The sequence below is a fragment of the Peromyscus californicus genome, unplaced genomic scaffold (assembly GCF_007827085.1).
Source record: "Peromyscus californicus insignis strain IS unplaced genomic scaffold, ASM782708v3 Scaffold_18__1_contigs__length_77618521, whole genome shotgun sequence".
In the NCBI taxonomy this organism is placed as follows: Eukaryota; Metazoa; Chordata; class Mammalia; order Rodentia; family Cricetidae; genus Peromyscus; species Peromyscus californicus.
This window is the reverse complement of record NW_026294480.1, coordinates 30,856,126-30,880,244: the sequence shown is the minus strand read 5'-3', so window position 1 is coordinate 30,880,244 and position 24,119 is coordinate 30,856,126.

Sequence of the window (24,119 nt, the reverse complement as noted above, 5' to 3'; positions counted from 1 at the left end):
GACAGGAGGACCAAGAGCAGAGCATCCATTTCCATCCTCCCCAGTGACAGGAGGACCATGTGCAGTGTGGGAGGAACGGTTTCTCAAGACCCTGCTGTTTTCTTCCAGTACTGGCTCAGAAGTGGGGATGTGAACAAAGGGATCTAGGTATGTGCCTGGGGACAGATTGTGTTTTGTTCTCTTCTGTTTGTCTTTCTGCCAGAGATGTGGAGAAAGAGTAAAGGCCTCTGCTATCTCCTTGGGCTGGGCACTGGGTCATTGTTGGGGCTGTTTTGAGCCGTGAAACCTTGCTAGCAGAAGTCTTGATTCTGCCTGCCAGATGCCAGGAACATTCTCTCTCCAAGTCGTAACAACCAAGAAATGTGTCTAGACATTGCCAGTGTCTCCTAGGCTGAAGGGCAGAAATTACCCTTAGTGAGAACTATTGTTGTCTTGAAGGTAAAAACATTGGCTCTTCTTCCAGAGGACCCAGGTTTATTTCCCAGCACCCACATGGCAGCTCACACCTGTCTGTAACTCCAGTTCCAGGGAATCTGACACCTTCACATCAATGTACATGAAATAAAATTTAAAAAAAATTAAAAAAATAATAAAACTGGTCAAGGAGGGCAATGTTGAGGAACATAAGGTGATTTTGAGCCCATTAACAAGCATGGACCCAAAGGTAGTAAGTATCTATACCTGTGGCCCAGTCGAGTGTGACAAGGACAGCCTTAGCTGGTCAGCTAGGGCTCTGGATGAAGAGGCCATACCAGGATGACAGGAGGTCAGGAGACCAGGAGGAAGACAGCATCATCAGAGATGCCACAAAGAGGGAAGACGTGGACCAAACTTTGCCTAATGCTCCCTTGCCTTCGGAGGCAGAGGGTTGTGAGAGGACTTGACCCCGCTTTGGAGGGACTGGTCACATGGAGAACAGGGGATTCCAGCCATCTGGATTGGACTGTTGAGGATAGCTACTAGGAAATGCTATTGCAGTTAGATAGTAGGACATTAAATCGATGGAATGATGATAGAAAGATGGCTCAGAAGTTAAGAGCAGGTGTTGTTATTGCAGAGGACCTGAAAAGAGTTCTTTGCACCATCTCGGGAGTCCCACAACTGCCTGTAATTCCAGCATCAGAGGATCCAACATCTCTCAGCAGGCACCTGCACTCAGATGCACAGATATAGCCACATACACATAACTTTAAAAATAAAGTAAATAAATGTTTAAATTAAGGGGAGGAAACACAAGCAAGCTCTGCTCTTCTCAAAGACAAGATCTATTTGACAATGTGCTTAGCAGCTCCTTAGTCATAGGCATTAAGACAGGACTTTAACAGCCAGGCTGCATGAAACTCGCCATATTTACCTGGCATTCTCTCCCTCCTTAACAGAATCGGAAAGGGAGGGTAGAAAGGATAAGAGGCAGCAGCTCTGAGATTAGTCATTACTCCACAATCTAAATCACATAATTCTCCCATTTGGGCTTGGAAGGGGCCAGCATTCCACCTGTGCCTTTTGTACAGTATTTTCCTACAGCCAGACACTGGCTGTGTCTATGCAAACAAAAGGCGCAAGGTTTCTGGCCAAACACTAGACCATAAATCTTTTCTAAGCACATGGACAGTGCAGTCTCGGAGAACAATGCTGACATACTGTCCAGAGTTGGTTCACAGGCCTGGCAACTGTTATCTTTATACATAAATGTTAAAACAGAAAGTGGTGCCAGATGTTATCTGGGCCTTCAAACATCTATTTTAATAAGAACTATGACCGCTGAGCATGGTACGTGGTCTAATCTCAACTTTAATTGTGCGTGTATCTAAATGCAAAGGACGTAAAGTATTAAGTTAACTATAGAGAAGACTCTCTAGGCTCTCTTTTCCACTGCTGAGGCACGTGACTACCACCAGCTTAGGAAATGTACCGCTCACCCAGCATCTTCAGGTGATTCAATGGAAATGAACCAGACGCCACTTGGAAAAAACTGCTGAAAGGTGTTCAGAGAACCCGACACCTCTGCCTAGCTGGTGACATTCCAGGTCTCCTATCGGGTTGCAAACAGGCTGCTTTTTAGATCAGTTGGGCTTTCTCGTGTACTTTTTTTTTAAGGTCATAAAAGCTGAAGGTTGGAAAAGCAAACAGAAAAGGAGCAAAAAAAAAAAAAAAAAAAAAAAAAGCCATATTTTCTTCAGCTTAGCCATAAGCAGGAAACTCAAGGAACATGTTCTTAACAATGAGATCTCTGTAATAATACTGAATAGAAATGCAACAGAGTGACCCTGGCAGGACTTCCGGCAGACATCCAGAAGGTTCTGTGGTGGCAAGTGGCTCCCTTTCTGCCTCCCTTCCCTCCTCTGTGCACTGGGGAGGTGGGCAGTGAAGCTAATGTCACGATGACAATATGATGTTTTTATGTATTAAAAAAAAACATTTACAAATACATAGATTATCTCTGGAAGAAGCATCCTCCCAAGACAGAGGCCTATCTTGCATCTAGAGAGGTGGGCTGAAAACTAGCGTACATGTATGTCTTCAGTATCACCTCCAATGTGATTCCAGGCTCACTGTCATCCCTACCCCTGTGTACAACCTTGTACCTTGTAAACTTGGCCCTACTTGTCTTCACCAGACAATGTTGTCTCTGATGCTGGCAGTCAATGAACTTTAGGGAAAGTTACTGGTCTTTTCTGGGCATTGTTTCCTTGGTCTGCCAAAGGCACAGGAGGAAGTAGGTCACCTGTGGGGCTGCCTGCCAGAGCACTCAACAGTCAAAATGAGTCAACGGTATGTGTCAACCCACTCTCCCGCTCTATCCTGCTAGAAGTAAGAAGATATAGGAATGTTCCCTTAGGGTCCAGCAAAAGCATGGGCTGTAAGTGTGTGGGGATGGGGTAGGTGTTAACAGAAAGAAATTTTAGAAAGCGTAGGTGGAAGTGGGAACTTAATGTAAAACACTGAGGTCCTTGTTTGAAGAGGCAGTCCTGATAGGTGCAAAGACAATAATTGCAGCCACAGACCCCCTCTGACCATGGAGGCTCTACAGAGCTGCTCCTTAGATGAGGGTATCAGGCGTGGGGCAGCCATGGGCTCCACTGGTGCAGGTTGGGACCCTGGTCTGGAAATATGCCACCAGATGTTCCCAAGGTGGTTCGAAAACAAAAGAAAAATGAGCGTTTGAATTTAAATGCTTGGATAAGTGTTAAATAATCAAAGGAAGGCAGCCCAAAGCATACTGATTATGGTAAGGTGCCTATATATTATTTCTAAGAACACACACAGATCATTTCTGGAATATTAGCTAACAGGTGGGGAAGTGGGACTCTGTGTGGAGAGGATGAGGATAGATAGAGACTCATTGTTAACTGCAGTTAAAAAGAGAATCATGTCAACTTCATTTTCTAAGGGTTGTGAACACACATGTTGGCTGTCCTATGAATCGTGATATGTGGTATATGAACCACTTTCCAGCCAGAAAGTTATGAGGATACACTAAGTCATTCCTAAATCACATTTGCCCTGTGGAAGAACATGTCCCTTGACAGGGAGAGGTTGCATGTAGCAGTGGGTAGACTTGAATCTGGAGCCTGGCTCCGTACCTAAAGTGAATCTATGCAGCACTGAGCATTTTAGTCCTGGATCCCATTTTTCTCAGCAAAGTGTGCAAATGATACCCACTTTGTGGTGTCGTTACAGGATGGATCCAGATAACAGGGGGGATAGCATTTATTGAGATTCTATCTCACTCAGTCAGAATGACTATCATCAAGAAAACAAATAATGACAAATGCTGGCCAGAATGTGGGGAACCCCCTTTCACTGCTAATGGCCCTATAAACTGACATAGCCACTCTGGAAATCAGTATGCAGTTCCCCGGGGAAAGCTAAAAATAGAAATATCGCAAGGTCCGCCTATACCACTCCTAAACATATACTGTTAATCCTAACTAATGATGGGAGGAGAAAGACCATCAACCCAAATCACCCTGGCCAAATTACTTAAAGCAAATAGTTAATTAAAGCTAATATTTTTATTTGTGTACATGGGCTGCCTCCCTTTAAGGCAGGGCTCAAGGGGTCAGCATTGGATATGAGGAAAGCAAGGATCTTATGGCTCAGGGGTAGGAGATTTCCCTCCTATGCCTGGCAAAAATGGGTGGGGTTACAGGAGCATAACATAACATGCGATCAAAACAAGGTAGTCATAGGTTGTCATAGAACCTTTAAAACAAAGGTAGGGTTGCAAGATGATTATGAACAACTTTTGGAAACAAAGACATGATTGCCATTCCTGGAACAGGCGGTTCAGAACCATTTGTAGTTAAGGTTACAGGTGGGGCACAGCCCAATCCTTGAGAAACAGAAGTTTAATCATAAACAGGAATGGAGCTAGTTTGTCTTTTCTCCAAGACAGCCTTTAAGCCTAAGATTGGAGGCTGGCTGGCTCTTCAGTACCCAAAGGACTCTAAGTTCTGCCACAGAGATGTCTGCACACACTTGTTTGCTGCTGCACTATTCACACTCGCCAGGGAATAGAACTGACCTCCATGCCTATCAGCAGACGAGTGTATATAAAGAATGTGGTAGACAGACAGAATGGAATTTTGTACGACCATGAAGAAAAGTAAAATCATGACATTTGCGATAAAAATGAATGCAACTGAGAAGAATTGTGCTGAGCAAAATGAGCCAGATGCGGAAAGATAAAATGTTTTCTCTTATAGGTGGGACCAAGGTTTGAAAGTGTGTGTGTGTGTGTGTGTGTGTGTGTGTGTGTGTGTGTGTGTGTGTGTATGTGTATGTGTTATGCTTTTAAAGGGCGGAGGAAGAGATTATCAGGGAGGTGAGAAATAGAAACACTAATGGAATTTTTGTATTAAGAAAGCAGAAGTTAGGCTGGGCAGTGGTGGTGCATGCCTTTAATCCCAGTACTCAGGAGGCAGAGGCAGATGGATCTCTGTGAGTTGGAGTCCAGCCTGGTCTATAACCTGTCTTCTAGGACAGGCTCCAAAACTACACAGAGAAACCCTGTCTTGGGAGGGGAAAAAAAAACCCTGTCTTGAAGAACTAAAAAAAGAAAGAAAGAAAGCGGAAGTTGGGATTAACTGAAGGAAAAAAGGGAACCAGCGGGTGGGGACAGTCGAGAGAGCAGTGGGGGAGGGGACAAGTAAGACGTGTGAGGATGTCAAAGACATCAATCACTTTGTGTCCTAATTTTAAAAGTTAGTTTAAAATATAAAAATAAGAGTCATAAAAACATTAACAGCAATCGTTTACACCCTTGCTACACAGATAGCGGCACTATCTGCATTATCCTTCCCAACATCCTGGCTCTGCCCCAACACCGAGACTAATAGGGATCCATTGATTGATTGATTGGTTTCACGGACACATAGATATTTACCACATGCCAGGCACTCTTCCAAATCCTACAACGAGCAGTGACTCATTTGACTCATAAGAATCCTAAGAGATATGTCCTGAGAGTTATTACCCCCATGTAGTGGGTTGCCATTCCAGCTTTGATCTGGAAGTTCCAACCCCCACTGAGGCTTCGGTAACTGTCATGCCTACATGGCGGGGCCAAGAGAGGGCCCTGAAGACCCGAGATCCGGATGCACTGCCTCTCTTCGTTCCTGGACCCTGGACGCTAGAGGTAGACCGAGCAGAGTTCTCCAGAGAACACCTCCAGACTGCGCTACGTCTTTCCCAGACCCTGCAACCTACCTATCCCTTCACTTGTAAGTTATACCACTAAATAAACCTCCCTTTTAACTACATGGAGTGGCCTTAATAATTTCACCAATACCCCCATTTTACAAATGAGAGGTCTGAGGCACATAGAGGTCAAATGATTTGCCCAAATCACAAAGCCATAGAGGAGTGAAGGCAGAACTCCAGTCCATGCAACAAGGACAGTCACTCCTCACACAGAATCGGCCTCTGGAAAACTGGAAATATATACCCTGACATCTTTCAAACAATGGGCTTTCTGAGGAGGAATGTGTTGAGTGCATACATCAGAGAGGCTGCCTGTCCCCATCTCACCCATGGCTCTGAGAACAAAATAGGAATTAGATCATCCTTGAGTTTCTGGAAAGAGGCAGCAAAATGATCAGCCCCAGAAGCTACAGAAAAACTCCACAGTGTCTCGGTACATAGGATTGTCACTGGTTACTTGTGACTGCTTCTCTGTAGCTGCAGATGAAATGGGAAGTATTCAAGTATTCAGCTGTGCATGGTAATCACCAGGGTGCACCGAGAAAAAGAGGAACATCAGCTTCTGTTGTCCAGGATGAAGGAAGAGGCAAAGCAAACAGTGACTGAATAGGCGAAAAGGTGTGGTTGTAGAGCTGCCCTGTTCAGGAGCTTGCTGTGGGATGGTCTGTATGTCAAATGTGTTGCTGATTGGTCAATGAATAAATCACTGATTGGCAGTGGCCAGGCAGGAAGTATAGGCGGGACTAACAGAGAGGAAAATTGAGAGAACAGGAAGCTGGGAGGGAGAGACACTGCCAGCCGCCATCAGGACAAGGAAGATGTAAAGTACTGGTAAGCCACAAGCCACGTGGCAAGGTATAGATTAATAGAAATGGATTAATTTAAGCTGTAAGAACAGTTAGCAAGAAGCCTGCCACGGCCATACAGTTTGTAACCAAAATAAGTCTCTGTGTTTACTTGATCGGGTTTGAGTGGCTTGGGACTGGCGGGTGAGAGAGATTTGCCCTGACTGTGGGCCAGGCAGGAAAACTCTAGCTACAAATGGCGCCCAACGTGGGGCAAGAGTTTCCACCTAAAAACTGAGAAAAGATTCTAAAACGGAGCTAAAAACAGTTCCTAATTATTTCTCTCAAATGAGCAGCAGCTGCCGGTTTGAGCTACTGGCGGGTTGCTGGCGTGCGCGCTCGACCTGCAGTATGGCGGGAATGAGGCCTCTGCAAGTGGCACATTAAGCTACATTGTGGATTTAGCCTTTGCTAGTACAAAACAAAAGAGGTTTCTGGGCTACACGCTGCTTGGATAAAAGCATAGACCCACGATAGCTCCCAGAGCTGGCGGTAAACCACCGCCATGTTGGGAAGCTGAGGTGGGCGGAGCCAGCAGCCACAGCTGCTGCAGCTTAAAGCAATAGATTCACAATAAGACAGATTCAGATGTAATAGTTCAAAATGTGTGTAAAATATACGTAGGCTTAAAAGAGACAAAAAAAAGGTGATATATACAGTATAGAAACAAATACATGGTTTTAAAAAATAAAGTCTTTAAAGAGACAGTAAAATTAATATAAAAAATAAGCCACATAGAGATGACTATTACACAGAGAGTCTGGATTGTGTTGTCTTTGGGATTCTTAACTACAGAGAGATATTTGATTGTAAAGGAAGCTGAGTTAAACCAGTATGTATATTTTAAAGATACTTTGACTTCAAAATTTGGATGTAAGGATATGTTGCTTTGGAAAAGAGTCTCTTTTGTTTCCACAGAAAGCAAGAGGCTATGGATTTGTTCCAGATTAAGACACATCAGGTTTGACCAGCCAAGACCACCTGAAAGGTCTCCGATGACACCATGGCCCAGATGATCCAACATCCAGAACCGTTTCAAGGCAACTGGCTCAGATGATACAGCCTCACGGACTACTCCATGATCCTAAAATTTTCTTTGTTTCCCCAGGAGATACAGCGCCCCCCTCCAGCAGGAAGTAGTAAGAGAAGCTACGCCCAAATTCCCAAATATACCAATATGACTTTGGAGATGTGTAAAGGTTAAAACCTTCCTTTTTAAGAAAAGAAAAGGGGAAGTGCTGTGGGATGGTCTGTATGTCAAATGTGTTGCTGATTGGTCAATGAATAAATCACTGATTGGTCAGTGGCCAGGCAGGAAGTATAGGCGGGACTAACAGAGAGGAGAATTGAGAGAACAGGAAGCTGGGTGAGGGAGACACTGCCAGCCGCCATCAGGATAAGGAAGATGTAAAGTACCGGTAAGCCACAAGCCACGTGGCAAGGTATAGATTAATAGAAATGGATTAATTTAAGCTGTAAGAACAGTTAGCAAGAAGCCTGCCACGGCCATACAGTTTGTAACCAAAATAAGTCTCTGTGTTTACTTGATCGGGTTTGAGTGGCTTGGGACTGGCGGGTGAGAGAGATTTGCCCTGACTGTGGGCCAGACAAAAAACTCTAACAACAGGAGCTGGCCACAGGTAGTGAAGCCTGAAGAAGAACTTGCAAGTGTCAGCAAACAACCTTGGCCAAGGGGTCAGAAGACAAACAGTGAAGAGGGGTGTGTGCCAGGCATGTGGTGAAATTGTATCTAGTCCTGGGCAATGAGAAGACACTGAGTCACAGAGTAAGATTCTCAACTTGTCACTTGAGAAAGAAAATTCTAGAATAGCCTTGAAGACCAAGTGGAAGGCTGCAACACTGGATATAAGTGACTGAGTAGGAAACTACTGGGGTGTCCAGGTGAGAGGTGACAAGGGGCAATAAGAGATGAAGTCACCAGTGGTCATAGACAAAATGGACTTTCCGATGGAAGAAAGTGGATGAGGTGAAGAGGACCCCAAGGTTTGGTTTCTGTTGGGATGTCAGAGTGGAGGATGGCGTTGTCATCCAGCAGGGAGAACAGAACAGCAGGACTTGGTGTGAAGAGCCCGGCTTCAGTTGGGCATCTTGGAGGAACTAGAGATGCACTTTGAAGCATGAAGTTAGGGCTGGAGATGCAGACTGGAGAGTTATCCATCTGAAAGGACCACCTCAAGCCCAAGGGTTGGGTGAGATTATCCACGGAAATGCAAAGAATGAGTTGCAGGACCATCAGAACAAATCTCAACGGAGCCCAGAGGAAGGAGCCAGAGGGTCCCCTGGAAGGATCTAGCAAAGCCTCATGGAAGAACTGTCTGGAAATCAGCACATACATATCAAGCCTGACCCCGCAAGGAGTGCATTGACCCAGGCAAGGGCCTTGCATCCATCAGAATCAGGGAGAGAGTTTGTGAGATGCCAGCAGAGCTCCCTGTACTTGGCCCCTGGTCCTCCCACACTGGCCCCAATCCTTTGAGACTGTATCCTGTTGACTGTTCCTTCATCTTAACACAGGCTGCTATTTCTAAAAGCCACAAGGGCTGGGAGTAGAGCTCAGTGGTAATGCCCCTTGCACACGTGTGTGTGTGGGGGGGGGAAGAGGTCCCCTCATGGTTGCACCTAATCCTAGCAAACACCAAAGCACTCAGTTCATAATGCCACTGCTTAAAGGGGTTTGGTTTCCGCAGGTGAATTGGAGAGAGGAAGAACACAAGCCCATAACTCACTTTTGAGTTCAGTTTCTCCTGCGGGTCCCCATGCCACCTCTCACACCAACTGATGTTTGCACCTTGCATCAACCCAGGGCCCTTTGTTAATTTGTCCAAGGGTGTCCTGGCACATGTTCCTCCCCAAGTTCCAAAGAACTGACCTCCAAAAAACTAGGAAAGATTTCCTGAATTGAGTGTTAGATTTGGGGTTATCGTTATAGCAGCCATAATTGAGACCACAGATGAGATGTTCAATGTAGAATTTGAAAATGGGAGGAGAGAGATGAAGAAAAAGAGGAACAAAAATTTGAGGGAACTCACCAAGGGACACAAGGAAGGAGTCCAGAAGTCATCTTCAAGAAAACTACAAAAATCTAAGAGAGATAGGTACCTAAGTGGAAACAGGAGATGAAGGTGTGCATTGAAGGTGATTTTCAAACTGTTAGATGTCACCAAAATGGCACAAGAGGCCCAAGGGATGCGGGCATGTGGAAGTCTCTGGAAGCTTACCAGATAGGCATTGCTGTCACATGGTGAGTGTGGAATTTTTACGGTTAGGAGGCAGTAGGAAATCTTGCTCCATAAATACGATGGTGTCAAGCAAGTACCTAAGATGCATTTACAATGATACATTTGCTTTCACTATCCTCTGTCCATGGTGCAGTTGAAAAGTGTGCTCTCCAGAGTCTTAGCTCCTGGGGGATGCCTACCCACGCCTTATCTGGCCATAGTTGAGGTGAGCTTCAAGACCCAGAAGAGAGGGAGCACAAAAAGATCCTGTCCTTCCTCTCTGGAACCCACACTCTTTTTTCCTGTGGCAGGGCCAATAGCTAGCCCAGAGGGGCTGGATTTGACTAGAAGTACACATTCCCTCACGCTTTTGGCAAATCCTTCATGAGGGTTCAACATGTTCTACTTACATGTTGTACTGAGAATGCTTAAGAGTTCTCTGGGAACAGGAAAATGGGTTACTTCAGCAGAGTGGCAGCCTTGGGTCCCAGAAGTAAGTTCTCTTGCCCCAGGATAAGCCACATGGCACTCCAAGGTGACCCACAACCAGCAAGCATCCTGGTGTGAAGGAGCTGACCAATGACATTTCCAGATGAGCTGAGGAGAAGCAGCAGCATTGCCTGGCCAGTGTCAGGAGAAGCCTTAAGCTGTGGCTTTGGCCCCTGTAGAAGTATCCACAGTAGACAATCCATTGTTGAGACTCTATTCCTAAGCAATTCTAGGTTGTGTCAAGTTGATAATGAAAGCTAACCATCATACTATCTATTTCAGTAATAGTTGTAGCTAACGCGTATATTCTTTATTCCTTTCACCTGAATCTAAGTCCCATCTTTTACCCTCTTGGGAGTTATGACATGGTAACATCCATTCAGAATGAGGTCCAAGGATTGCTGGCCTATTTCCACCCACCTGTTGCTGTGCTTGGTACCCAACTTGTCATGGACCACTTTCTAACTGATTTCCTTCTTCATCCCTCTAGGGGGTGGGGATGCTGAAGAAATCTGTTGGACAGGGATGTCCTAGGCGACAAAAGAATGTTTCTGCTGTATGCCCTTAGATACCAGCAACTCCCTCCCACCTTGTTGAAACAAAGTGTGTCCAGTGTGTGTAGTGGCCCTGATGGAGTGCTATAAGACTCTGGTTCTCCCACTTCCACTGGGCAATCATTGTGACATCTTTTCACCTATGGCAGTGGCTGGCAACCTTCCTAATGCTGCAACCCTTAAATACACTTCCTCTTGTGGTGACCCCCAGGCATAAAACTATGTCTTTGCTACTTCGTAGCTGCAATGTTGCTACTGTTATGAATCGTAATGTAAAATGGCTGTTATGCAATCACCGGAGGGGTCACGACTCACAGGTTGACAACCACTTATCTAAGGTGCAATGTCACCCTGACTAGAAGGAAGTTGGGTAGGAAAATCCTTACCTCTTACATTGCAATCCTCTCACCCTACAAGCTATTTCTATGTCAATGTTCGTTATAGAACATTGGAGTCTCCATCCCTGGCCTGCTGGTCCTGAGTTGATAATCTCATTAGGACTAATCCTGTTTACGGCCATTCCTTGGCAGAAAAAATCTTGTCAGGACAGAATCTCTTTCCTTGCCACCCACGGTTCTGGTTGCTCCATTGTTCCTGGGGATCTGGCCCGGCTGTGGGTTAAGCTTTCACTGATAGGGTTTATCCTGTTTACAGGGTGTCTGCAGAAGGACCTCATCAAATACTTCCATCCCTTCCTTGAATAAATGGTTCCCTTTGATCTGTGCAGGGCAAAATAGTGTTTATCAAAAGCTTGGCTTCCTCTAGCTGATGTGGGGACATCCTGTCCCAGAAAGCCTCCCCAAAATAACACTTTCTAGATTTCAGAATATCCACAGGTTCCTCTTTCTTCGTAAGCATTTTCTTTTTATTTGCACACTATCTCTTAGGGCAGGCAAAGGAAGGGCCGGGTTTTTGTTTCTGAAGCTGGAAGTCACACGATGGGTTGCTGTCACTGCCAAACAGGAGGACAGGGCTGATACAATGTAAACATTTCGAACCAGAACAATATACACCATTTCACCCTGGCAAGGTGAAATCCCCTCGGGCGTTGTCCATTTAAAATGACAAGTTATCTAACAAGGTGAGAGAGAGGTCATGATTGTTAGTCCTCTGAGTAACAGGGCGGGTGGGAGCCAACTCCATGATGCCTGTGAGCAAGTAGGATGTTAGCGTTTAAGACATTACCCGGTAAAGAGAAGCGTTTTAAATCAAGTGTTTTCCAAGTGTGTTCCTGGGTCAATGTCAGGTCCTGGGAACTTGTCAGAAATGTGGGTCCGCAGACCTTATCCTAGGTACTGAATTGGAAACTCTGGAGTAGAAGGCCAGGATTATTATAGGTAAGTGGACCCAGTCAAGATACAGTCCCAACCAACACTGACCCGTTGCCTCCTCCATAAGGTGTTCAAACAATTTGCAAATCTCTTTCTGAGAGAAAGTTTCCCCTCTGGCTATACCAGGCTTTAGACTTCCCTTCTCTATACATGAGATTCCTGGGAGGCGTGGTGGGGTGGGATGGACTCTAGTTTCTTGGAATACATTGTTTTAATGGTCTGATAACCAAAATGAAGAGAAGGAGTGTCTGTTTAGAATGTCTTCATTCCTGTCAGGCCAGTTACAACGAGACACAGTAAGGTAGGCGTGTTTGATCAAGCCCTCTAGGTGATATGGATGCCCTCCCCCACCACGGAGAGAATGGCCCTATACACACAGCAGCTCTGCTTCCATGGTCCTCAGACCCCCATAGTGCTCAGACTCCCACAGTCCTCAAACACCCATAGTCCTTAGATTCCCGTACTACTCAGACTCCCATAGTCCTCAGACTCCCATAGTCCTCTGTTGTTAAAGTTTTCCTGCCTGGCCCACAGTCAGGACAAATCTCTCTCACCCGCCAGTCCCACAGCCACTCAAACCCGATCAAGTAAACACAGAGACTTATATTGGTTACAAACTGTATGGCCGTGGCAGGCTTCTTGCTAACTGTTCTTACAGCTTAAATTAATCCATTTTTATTAATCTATACCTTGCCACATGGCTTGTGGCTTACCGGTACTTTACATCTTCCTTGTCCTGATGGCGGCTGGCAGTGTCTCCCCCACCCAGCTTCCTGTTCTCTCCATTCTCCTCTCTGTTAGTCCCGCCTATACTTCCTGCCTGGCCACTGCCAATCAGTGATTTATTCATTGACCAATCAGCAACACATTTGACATACAGACCATCCCACAGCACTTTTTTTTGTTTGTTTTGTACTAGCAAAGGCTAAATCTACCACACAGCTGAATGTGCCATTTGTAGAGGCCTCATTCCCGCCATACTGCAGGTTGAGCATGCACGCATGCTAGGAACCCGCCAGTAGCTCAAACACGCAGGCTGCCGCTAGCTTAAAAGAGACAACTAGGGGCTGTTTTTAGCTCCGTTTTAGAATCTTTTTACTCAGGTTTTAGGTGGAAACTCTTGCCACCACGTTGGACGCCATTTGTTGTTAAAGTTTTCCTGCCTGGCCCACAGTCAGGACAAATCTCTCTCACCCGCCAGTCCCAAGCCACTCAAACCCGATCAAGTAAACACAGAGACTTATATTGGTTACAAACTGTATGGCCGTGGCAGGCTTCTTGCTAACTGTTCTTACAGCTTAAATTAATCCATTTTTATTAATCTATACCTTGCCACATGGCTTGTGGCTTACCGGTACTTTACATCTTCCTTGTCCTGATGGTGGCTGGCAGTGTCTCCCCCACCCAGCTTCCTGTTCTCTCAGTTCTCCTCTCTGTTAGTCCCGCCTATACTTCCTGCCTGGCCACTGCCAATCAGTGATTTATTCATTGACCAATCAGCAACACATTTGACATACAGACCATCCCACAGCAGTCCTCAGACTCCCATAGACCTCAGATTCCCATAGTCCTCAAACTCCCATAGTCCTCAGACTCCCATAGTCCTCAGACTCCTATAGTCCTCAGATTCCATTAGTGCTCAGACTCCCATAGACCTCAGATTCCCATAGTCCTCAGACTCCCATGGTCCTCAGACCCCCATGGTCCTCAGACTCCCATAGTGCTCAGTTTCCCATGGTCCTTAGACTCCCATGGTCCTCAGACCCCCATGGTCCTCAGACTCCCATAGTGCTCAGTTTCCCATGGTCCTTAGACTCCCATGGTCCTCAGACTCCCATAGTGCTCAAACTCCCATGGTCCTCAGACTCCCATGGTCCTCAGTCCCCCATAGTGCTCGGACTCCCATACTACTTAGACTCTCATAATGATCAGTTTCCCATAGTCCTTAGACTCCCATGGTCCTCAGACTCCCATAGTGCTCAAACTCCCATGGTCCTCAGACTCCCATGGTCCTCAGTCCCCCATAGTGCTCAGACTCCCATACTACTTAGACTCTCATAATGATCAGTTTCCCATAGTCCTTGGACTCCCATGGTCCTCAGTCCCACATAGTGCTCAGACTCCCATGGTGCTCAGACTCCCATGGACCTTGGACTACCATGGCACTCAGACCCCCCATAGTCCTCATAGTCCAAGATCCCATTCTGAAGAAACACTCACTTGGTCTAAGGTGGACTTTAGCAGTGCGAGTGGGTAACAAGATTCCAAGATGACTCAGAGGCAGGTGGTCAAAGAACAAGCTTGGGAAGCCTTGGCCTATCCAGAAACTAGTAGAAATTTTCCATATTACTTCAGGAACCTTCTGGGTTGACTCCCTCGCATGGCTGGGATTGAGCAGGTATCATAATTCTGAGCTCCCTTCTCACTAGTTCTGTGAAGTGGCTGCTAAGGTTACCTATTGTGGCAGGCGATTCTTCTCGGGATTACTAGAAGGCTAGGCTGGCCCCAGCCAGCCACTCCTCTCACAATGACATCTGAAACACGTTGCTAACTCCTAACCTGGGCTGGGTGCTAGCTGATGGCCTGGAAGGGAAAAGCTCTTTATCCCATGGCTTGTTCCTTGAACCACAATCCAAGACTCAGCTTGGTTTTCCCAGGAGTTTTGTTTTGCATAGCTGTTGCATTCCAGTCATTGCTGGGATGTGTTTTCCTTCTCCTCTTTCCCTTCAGCCTCTGGACTGTGCTATATATACAGACGGCCCCTGTTACTTGCTCTAGTCCTCGGTCTCTCCCCAAATCTGCCTGTCCTGCAGGATCCTAGCTAGCCCTTTGCTGCACAGAACCTGACTGGCTGAGACCCCCCCAGCAACTCCGGATCCCAGCTCAGAGAACTCAGTCTTGCCGGTGGGACCGTCTAGACATGGTATGCTGGTCTTTGCTTCTCTGTTTGCCTTTTGGGTTTCTAGCTAAGCTTTCATGCCGGTTCTGAGCATCTCTCGGAGCTGCGATGGTGGTTCTTCGTTCTTCGTCCCACGGAACAGCACTCTTTGTGGGTTGAGTTGTTAAGCAGCCCCTTTCTCTAGCCATTCCTCGGTCTCCCACAGAGGTTGGCACTGTAATGACAGCTCTGGGGTAGAGACCCTCAATAGTAACACAAGGGAGGGGTCTCTATATCCAGTTCTACAGTCTGTGCCATGTACAGAGAGCTCAAGGAAGGAAGTACATGGGAATGACAAGGCTAACAATCCAGCATGCATTCTGCTCACACAGGTGAATGAGTGGTACTGTGCTGTGGACACCTCGAAGAAAAGCGCACTCTTTTGTTTTGTTTCTCTGGCAAATATTTATACAACTGTAAGAAATGATGTTAGGTTATCAGTCGGAACTGAATTACTGCCTCTGGCTGGCTGTCACGTTACTGTTTGTGCAAAAGTGCAAATTTGGGGTGCCTGAAAGGTACTTGATGGGAAATAGTTAAGCCATTTGTGACTAGGAGGCTAACTTAGAGCAGTTTTTGCCTTTAAAAAAGATAAGAGAAAGCACAGAAAGATCCACATGTCCTCGTCTGCCCTTCCACCCTCCTCCCCACGCTCTAACTATTCACAGCTTGCATTAGTGTGATATAGTCATTGCCGTGGACAGGTCAATATTAGATTGTTAGAAATAATGACCACAGTACGGGTTAGGATTCATCTGTGATGTACCTGCTGTGGGTTTGGATACACACACGATGGTAGGTGGGCACCATCACTGAATCACACGGAATAATTCACACCCAGAGCCCCCCGTGTTCTACTTAGTCACGGAGTCCTTTCTCTTCTCTCCTTCCCAGGCCCTGGCAACCCACTCGTCTTTGTAGTGTCTCCATTGTTTTGAGAAAGGCACACTTTCCGGTTTTCAAAAAGGAGCATCTATCAGCCCACATCTCAGGGATGCTTCTGCCCAGAGCGGGGCATCCCGTTTCAAGATTTACACAAAGGCTTACAGCAGATACCCCAACTCAGGATCTTCCCAGGGATCAATCCAGCGTAGCCCAAGTCTCTTACTCCCCTTTGCCAAGGACAGCCTTTTCTTGCTGAACATGGCTGTCCAAGTCTGAAATGCTTGGTACCACAAAAACATCAGCTGAATGACTTACACAATAATCATAGTTCTGAAGCTTGGAGGTCCAAGATCAAGGCACCAGGGAGGTTCAGTGTCTGGTAAGGGACCTATTTCCAGTTCATAGATGACTATCTTTTCCCTCTGTTAAAACTCATAGGAAGGGGAGTGAGGGTGCACCCCGGAGTTTCTTTTATGATGGAGCTAATCTTCTTCATGAGGCCTCCCTGCTTCTCATGTCATCATCAACCCCCCTCAAAGGTCACACCTTCTAACACCATCATATTTTGGCAGTTAGGATTCCAACATGTGATTTGGGGTGGCAACCGTGGCCTTATGCACCTCTCCCATGGGTATGTCCTCTCCTCTAATGCCTCATTCAGGTGACTTCCTTCAAGGCTGACTATTTCCCCCATCTGTGTACTTCAGAGGAGCAGTCACTGGCTCCACACTACTTGTATGCTAGGAACCGAATTGCTAAGTTCTAGTTCATTGTAATGACTTGAGTCTAAACAGTTCACATAGCGTGCAGCTGCTATTCTGGACGATTACAAGCTTAATATTTTAACTATGCCACATCCCCCACTGTGATAGAATTCACAAACTTTCCCCCAACCGTCATATTTGATCTCTTCCATCTCCCTCAAATCTTCCCTATTTAGAAAATACATGATTGCTCCCAACTCTACCATAAAAGTAGCTCCCATGTTTCATTTTTTATATCAAATGGGCACATACACCACTCTTTCACACATGGTAATGTGTCTTGTAAGATTTCTTTAATATGTGAGGCCAAAATTATTCTTCTACCCCTGTCTTGTGTTTTCCTCTGTTGAACATGTCTATTCAAAATGCTATATCACTAGGAAACAGTAGACTTATATAACTATATTTTTTGGTAATAAATATAAAGCTGAGGATAATGGGCTACAGCATTTCACTTCAGATGGCTGAGGCACCATATTGTCATACAAAAAGGGTAGAAGAGAAGGGAAAAAGCCATAACAGCAAACTAAATTCAGGATTTAAACACAAGATTTGGCATGGAGTAGAGTGAAGGAGCTGTGACTTGTAACTCAGACAGCTAGGGGTGGTTCTAAACACACCCACCCTTGGCCAACCAATGCGGGGCATGCTACTTAATCACTCGGGGACTCAGCTTTGTATAAAATGCAAGGGTCTGACCATATGACATATATTTAGCCAGCTTTGAACTCTCCTGAGGTCAAAGGTAGTCTTAAAAATAATGAGCTAAACAAAACTGGTTAAAACAAACTTTGGTCACACAGAATAGTTCACATAATCCCACCCACGCTCGCCACCCCTTTCGCCTGCCCAGCAGTGTTTGTGAGGGACACAGCAACTTTCCTGAGACTAAGACCAAAACAATATTTTAAGAAGCAGTAACATCCAGTTTAGAGTGAGTCATCGCTCCCGACTCCGGTGGCTACCCTGACCACAGACACTGGTGAGGAGTCTATAGGGTGCCCTGGAAACATCTGCACAAACCTTTTATTTCCAAGGCTTTGAACAGAAATAAACACAGTTGGTAAGCCAAGCTCTCCATTCCACAGAGCAAATGAGAAGTTAAAGCATAACTCGAGTCCACAGCCCGAGTCAACTTTCACTGTGCCTCTGACTGCCACTTAGGTTTTTCAGCTAAATGATTCGCTAAGAGCAGCTAAATGTGACAGCCAAACCTGAAGTAACTGATTCCTAACTTTGGAGGGTTTGGTTCCTTCAAGAAATAAGTTTCCTCCCCATGCCCAACTTTCCTCTTCTGTAAAAAGGTGACATCCAGGTGTTTCTACAATGGTACTTGGGTCTCTAGAGCACAAGGAGGATTTGCTTTAATTATCCTTTAAGCTATTGTATCATATAAAGTAATGGGTTTCTTCACATCATTTTCACAGACTTTGCCCTTGCTCACCTCTCCTCCTCCCTGACCTCCCCTGTTCTCCTGACTCCATTGTGCTGGGCTCCTTCTGCCCATCAAGAAGCCTCCTTTCCACTTTCCTATTGACTGATTACTATCCGTGTTTCTTGTGAAATAACACCCAAAAGGGGAACCAGCCTATGTGTCCATCAACAGATGAATGAATAAAGGAAACATGGTGTATATACACAATGGAATTTTATACAACCATAAAGAAAAATAAAATCTTGACACATGCAGGAAAGTAGATGCAGTTGGAAGCCATTATGTTAGGCGAAATAAGCAAGACTCAGAAAGATAAATACTGCATGTTTTTCTATGCGGGAACGAAAATTGAAATGTTTGCGCATGCGCACAGGGGTGGGTGAGTGCGTGTGCATGTGTATGTATGTGTATGTGTTTAGATTATGAAACAAGAAAGGGGATCTTGAGAGGGAAGAAGAGCTCTTAAGGGTGGGTGGGAGAAAGGGTAATGAGCTATGTGTGGTATCATCCCTCTGTTAGCGTCTCATACTTCCCCTCTTGCCTGTGTGATCCTTTCTGCTCTCTGGCCAGTCTTGCCCAAACTTTCACAGTTTATATGTCTCCTGCAATATCAGCCTCTGTGCATCACGGCCAAAGGATGAAATCTGTTCTCACGTGTGCATAATTCATAAAGAATGTCTGAAACCCATCCTTGTATCCTGAGTACAGGAAGGAAGAAAAAAAATCACTGTAAGTCTTTCAGGCTAATTCTAGATCCTGCATGTACAAAGTCACCTCTGGTAAATTAATGGATGAATTGTGTCACCCAAAATTACCAATATCTGAGAAATCCTTAGTATGAGTACTACTTTCTGGGCTTGTAAGAATTTGATGAGGTATAAAAAGGACCAGTTAAAAGAATTTCTAAACCGTGAAAGGTGTTAGACTCTCTGTTCCTACCATGACCATTCAACTTCATTGTTAACTTAATTTTGAATCACCTAAGACACAGTCTTCTGGGCATATCCTGGAAGGTGTTTCAAGAGATGTTTAACAGAGGGAAGGCATCTTGTACCAAGGTGGTACTACCCCAGCTGTAATCCAGGGCAGGGGAGGGGAGGAGGGGAGGGCATTGGAGGGGAGGGGAGGAGAGGAAAGGAGGGGACAGGAAGAGTAAGAACGGAGAGGAAGGGAAGGGGAGGGGAAGGGAAGGGGAGGGGAGGGAAGGGAAGGGAAGGGGAGGGGAGGGAAGGGAAGGGGAGGGGAAGGGGAGGGGAGGGAAGGGGAGGGGAGGGAAGGGGAGGGAAGGAAGGGGGAAGGGAAGGGGAGGGGAGGGGAGGGAAGGGAAGGAAGAGGAGGGGAGGGGAGGGGAGGGGAGGGCAAGGCAGAGCAGGGCAGCTGAGCACCAGTGTCCATCTCTCTCTGCTTCCTGACTGCAGATACGATGTGGTCTCAAACTCGGCTGCCATGTCTGCCTATCCTCTCCAACCATGAAGCAAAACAAACTCTTGTGTCCTTAAATCACTAGTGTCGGAGATTTTTGTCATAGCATCGAAAAAAGACACCAAAACATCTGTTCTCAAAACTCAGTCCATTCCCGGATTCCAAACTGATCTCAGAGATTTAGCAAGGGACTTTTTCCTCTCTCTGCAGACTCGCTTATAAACTGATGAGTCTGCCTCCCACCTGGAAACACTGCAGAAGACAGAGGAACTCTGTCCCTGACTCTCCCCGTCCTCTCCCCTCTCCTGCACTGTCTCTCTTTGCTTCTGACCCTTGGATACACCAACTCTAAGTTGTGAATTAAATTTTATAGAGCTGTGATTCCACTTCAGCATTTGTCATATACTATTCTTTAATGGAATAAGCTATCCTTAACCCTGGCCTCACTTTTTAAAAATTTAATAATGCCATATTTGAATTTTATAGCATTTTCAGGAACAGATTTTTTTTTTGGCCTTTTGAAATTGAATAATTTGTCATTTATTTGAGAACTGACTATTGTAAAATTAAATGATCTTTAACATGCAGAATTACTTTAACCCATTTAATTGTGTTTTACAGTTAGGGGACAGTCACTCTATCCATAGTTCTTTAAAATATACTGATATGCATTGCTGTTTCTTCTTTAAACATGGTCTAACAAGATTAAAAGCTAATCTCAAAAAAAAAAGCGACAGAAAAAGTTAACACTACAGTCAACATTCCAAAGAGCAGAATTTCAAAACTGAGATCAAGTTCAGGGGGTCCCTCAATGATAACATCCTGTCCTGTGGACAGACCATAAAAATGCATTAGAAATGGCAATTTGGTGACTTCAAAAGCAAACAAAGAGCTCAGAGCATTTTGCAGTGCTTGGTTTTTTTTGTTTTTTGTTTTGGTTTTGGTTTTGGTTTTGATACAGGGTTTCTCTGTGTAGTCCATCTGGAACTCGCTCTGTAGACCAGGCTGTCTTTGAACTCAGAGATCTGCCTCCCTCGGCCCTCCAAGTGTTGGGATCAAAGGTAAGCCTTCACTGCCCAGCTTTAGCAGTGCTGTTTAAAGCAACGCTTCCTAGTTCTAAAGGAAAACTGTCAAGTTCTCCATGGCAGATCTCAATGGGCCTCTTGTCCTGTTGGGAGTGACTCTTTTTTTTTTTTTTTTTTTTTTTTTTTTTTGGTTTTTCGAGACAGGGTTTCTCTGTGTAGCTTTGCGCCTTTCCTGGAACTCACTTGGTAGTCCAGGCTGGCCTCGAACTCACAGAGATCCGCCTGGCTCTGCCTCCCGAGTGCTGGGATTAAAGGCGTGCGCCACCACCGCCCGGCGGGAGTGACTCTTTTCTGAGCATCGAAAGGGTAAGAACCAGACTGGCAAGATGGCCCGGCATGTAAAGGCACTTGCTGCCAATTCTGATAACCAGGATTTGATTCTCAGGCCCAGCATGGTGGAAGAAATCCACACATGCACCAAGGCATGGCTCCCTGACAACATGCACACACAACACAAAACTGTAATAATTCTTAAAGGGCAAGACCTAAGAGCTGCTTCATTAAAACATCAAAAGGATCTAAGGCCACACTAGAGTTGAGATCTTCTGCCAGAGTTTGTTTCTTACTTTTGCGAGCAAAATTGGATATCTTAATAAAAGCTCTAACCAGACGTAGAAAACGTAATGAAAAAAAGCAGAGGGGAGAAGTGGGGTTTAGTTGGAACTGAAAAATGGGTTTCCTTTCTCTGACACACTGACTTTTATGGGGCTTTTTAATAGGGAGGTAGGTAACCACTCCTGGGAATACACCCAAGGAAATCTAGGTCAGGCTATCACAGAGAGCCCCACAGCTGTGCTCCCTGTGGCCCTGTTAACAGTGGGCAAGTTAGAGGATTGGCCCAGATGAAAATGTGGGGCATATGTGCACAGCTCAGCTGTGAAGAAGAATGTATTTGCCATCGACAGGAGAAACGCATGGAACTGGAGTTCCTGTTCAGTGAAATAGGCCATGTTCAGAAAGACAAACGCCACATTTTCTCTCATTTACACATCCTAGACTTTATATAAATACATAAAATCATTACAGACGTGTGCATGCACATGAGACATGGAAAAGGACGTGAGACTGAAGGTAAGAAGAAGGTGGTGATCACCAAGGGGAGGACATGGGATGAATATGGTCAAAGCGCATACGCCTGGATGACAACGTCATTCTGAAAGCCATCTCTATGTACAATGGATCTATGTTGATGACCGGACGAATGTTTAAAGCATGGGAATGATGGTCCAGTCTCATATCACCCCAAGGGAAGAGTTTTCTCCATGTTAAGGTTGTTGCCTCTGAGTTCCTTTCCTTTCTCCATCTGTATTCTATTTCCTTTTGCTGGGAGCAGGAACCCAACAGAGGACACTGTTTAACCAGGAAGCCTTGACAATTTCCCTTCCAGGGAACAGATTCATGCTCTCCGGCCTAGAACCACGTACCTGGGTAACTTTGGACTAGTGTCTTGTTCCTTAGAACCTCAGTTCACTTATTCGTACCCAGATGCTGGCATCGGGTTAATACTGTCAGCATTCAACCAGGCAATAGAGACAGACAGTTTCCCTAACAAGCCCCACTTGCAAGGAAATGTCACTTTTATACAATATTGCTTTAGATGAATATCAAAATGAGTCTTGGGACACTTGGAAATGGGTCAGAAACACAGATTTCCTCAGATGGAGAGATAGCTCGGTTAGGGACGTGCTTGGCATGCAACTATGAAGACCTGAGTTTGGATGCTCAACATTGACATAAAAGGCTGTGGTGGCATGCCCCAATAATCCTAGCACTGGGGAGGTAGAAGCAGAGAGATTCCAGGAACTTCCTGGCTAGCTAGTCTTGCTGAATGGGTGAGCTTGAGGTTCATTGAAAGATGAAAGAAGAAAAGAAAGAGAGAAAGAAAGAAGAAAGGAAGGAAAAAAGAAAAGAAGGAAGAAAGGAGGAAGGAAGGAAGGAAGGAAGGAAGGAAGCTATACAGGATAATACTCAATATCAATTTCTGGCTCATGTAAGTTCGTGTGTACCTGTATACATACACACACACACACACACACACACACACGGTAGGGTACAGATTCCAAGTTCTTTAATAGCCACTACAAAGGAGGAGCAGGATCCTTGGAAGCCCCATCCCTAGTGTGGGTACAGGCACACTTGCTTTGGAGCAGTCCTTCAACGGAAGTGGTAGGGAGAGAGGGCCTGGGGGCATGAAGCTGCTCAGAGTAGGAGATGGTGGATATGTGTGGATGAAGAGGAAAAGGTAAGAAGGGATCAAGTCCCTAAGTTTAAATTTTCAGTCACTTTTAGTTGTCTTCATTTGGGTCAAAATCTGGGTATTTTGTTCTCTCCACATACTCACAGCCACCATCAGCTTGGATGGGCTCTATCTTAAAGACGGTGCAGAGCCCCAGACCTAGTCTGCATTTACCTTACCAGTCCTATCTCTCATTCCTTCTCTTAGCTCTAGACAGTAGAGCCTTTTCAGTCCTTCAGAGGCGTTACCATGACACCATGATATCCAGTAGCATCTTGCCCCTCCGCCTATGAAGATTTTTACTATGTACACAGTACCAATTTTTCTTTGCTTGACAGTGCTTTTGACACGTGTGATGTTTGTAGTATATGCATGTGTGTGTGTGTGTGTAGGCTGGAGGTTGATGTTGAATGGATGTCTTCCTGGATCACGAGGTTGATGTTGAATGGATGTCTTCCTGGATCACGAGGTTGATGTTGAATGGATATCTTCTGGATCACGAGGTTGATGTTGAATGGATGTCTTCCTGGATCACGAGGTTGATGTTGAATGGATGTCTTCCTGGATCACGAGGTTGATGTTGAATGGGTGTCTTCCTGGATCACGAGGTTGATGTTGAATGGATATCTTCTGGATCGCAAGGTTGATGTTGAATGGATGTCTTCCTGGATCACAAGGTTGATGTTGAATGGATGTCTTCCTGGATCACGAGGTTGATGTTGAATGGATATCTTCTGGATCACAAGGTTGATGTTGAATGGATGTCTTCCTGGATCACGAGGTTGATGTTGAATGGATGTCTTCCTGGATCACTTTCTACCTTGTTTTCTTTTTTCAGACAGGCTTTCTCACAGAACCTGGTTCTCATCAATTCATCAATGGCCAGGGGTCTGCCTGTCTCTGACTCCATCCCCAGTGCTGGCGTTACAAACACCTGCCTGCAACCACCTGGCTTTTTACACATGGATACTGGGGATCCCAACTTCCTTATGCTTGCCTGGCAAGCAAAATATCAGCTGAGCTGTCTCCTGAGCCTCAGCCTTTTCAACTCCTGATAGCTGGGGTTAACTTCTTTTCCTTAGGCCTTTCTTCCAATCCTTATCTAGGCCATGGCCTCCTATATGCATCTTAGTTCCCCTTGATTAACTCTTACTCTGTTGCAATGGTACTTACTCCATTACACTTTGGCG